Genomic DNA, 1,802 nt, shown 5'->3' on the forward strand with positions numbered 1-1,802 from the left:
AAGGTCAGCAGTTCGAAACTTCCAGTTGCTCCGTGGGAGAAAGATGAGGCGTTCTGCTCCCGTAAAGATTAACAGCCTCGGAAACCCTGTACAGGGTCACTATGAGTCAGAACCGACTCCATGGCACATAACAACAACAACATATATATATTGTAGTGCAGTTGTTTATTTACATTTCCAGCCTCAAAGCATCAGACCTGAGGAACATCAACAGAGACACCAGGAAAAGGGTCTTAGGATACACAGTGCTTGATTGAAGGTTTGTTCTCTTTGGGTGTTCACATCTACTCCCTCAAGCTTTAGAAGACCTGTCCATGATGCATGCATGTCAAGACCACATGTTAAATCTGCCCAAGCCTGCTTTCTGACTCTCCTAGAAAGACCTCCAAAGGCCCTTTCATTCCAGAAGAATGAGTGCAGTACCACCTGGTACCTGTTAACTTAAAGGCCTGACCCCAAAGAGTAAGGCTGCACCTCATCTTTCTTTTCACTAGTTGCTGTCAGAGGAAAAAAAAATTGTGATTTTTGAAATTTGACATTACGTCGTGTGTCGTCTGAGGAGAAAATGTATTAGACGTCATAAGCTGTCACCTAGACTATGTGAAAAAAATGTGTGAATTTGCTGTGCTACCGCTTGTCCAATGACTTGCTCCAGTGCTTAGATAGATGTATTACTTAGATATTGGATACTAAGGAATTTCAGCAGCAGAAGAGGAGCTTATGCTTTTCCAACTCTTGGGATCTGCAACACAGTTTGAAGGGGGAGGCCTCAGAAAGCTGAGCCCTTTTCTTCCTGGGAAAAGGGTTCTTTCTTAATGGGCTCTTTGATTTGTTCTTGGACTAACGGCACAATGAGCGAGAACGCTTCCATCTGGCTAGACACTGAAAGCAACACCATGCCCACGTTCAGTACAGTGAACTTCTGTACAGCTAGAAAATATTTTTCACTCATCTGTGAATATTCAACTAACACAACCCTTAAAGGGTACTGTCATTTCTAACCTTAACAAGTTTCTTTCTGTAGCCATTTTCTGCCACCATAGCAGCCTTGGTGAAATAAAGAATATAGGATCATGCGTTCCCTGTGCCAGCTGTGATTCTTCCCATCCCTCACTGACCACAATGTGGCCCAAAGGCATGTGTATTGAGCCTGTGTCATGGCTGGGGTGGGGGCGGGAGGGGGGAGGCTTTTTTCAGCAGGCTGGATCTATGGCAGCTCCTGCTCAGGCCTGCATCTTACCTCTTTGCTATTATTTTATTTTGAAATTTTGCATCAATATTCATAACTGATACTGGTCTAAAACTTTGTTTATTTATGAGTGTTCCCTGTATTGTTGTTGTTAAGTGCCGTCGAGTCGGTTCCGACCCATAGCGACCCTGAACAGGGTTTCCAAGGCTGTAAATCTTTACGGGAGCAGAATATGTCATCTTTCTCCCGCGGAGCATCTGGTAGTTTCGAACTGCTGACCTTGCGGTTCACAGCCCGATTTGTAATCACTATGCTACCAGAGCTCTTTATAAGTATGTTATACTTGTTTTCCACCACTGTTGTACTGTGGAGGCTTGAATATTGCTGTGATGCCGGAAGTTATAATATTTCAAACACCAGCAAGGTCACCCATGGTGGAAAGTTTCAGCAGAACTTCCAGACAAAGACAGACTAGGAAGAAAGATGTGACAGCTGACTTCTGCAGCATTAGCCACTGTAAACCTTATGAATAACAGCAGAACATTGTCTGATATAATTCCAGAAGATGAACCCCTCAGGTTGGAAGGCACGCAAAATATGGCTGAGGAAGAGC

At 44.0% G+C, this 1,802-nt stretch overlaps 1 pseudogene; it reads right to left on the minus strand.

Moving 5' to 3' along the window:
• Window positions 1-577: 577 nt before the first annotated feature.
• Window positions 578-1,107, minus strand: LOC102823728 (annotated as a pseudogene).
• Between the last annotated feature and the right edge of the window lie 695 nt (window positions 1,108-1,802).

This window comes from Chrysochloris asiatica, unplaced genomic scaffold, assembly GCF_000296735.1.
Source record: "Chrysochloris asiatica unplaced genomic scaffold, ChrAsi1.0 scaffold00095, whole genome shotgun sequence".
Taxonomy (NCBI): Eukaryota; Metazoa; Chordata; class Mammalia; order Afrosoricida; family Chrysochloridae; genus Chrysochloris; species Chrysochloris asiatica.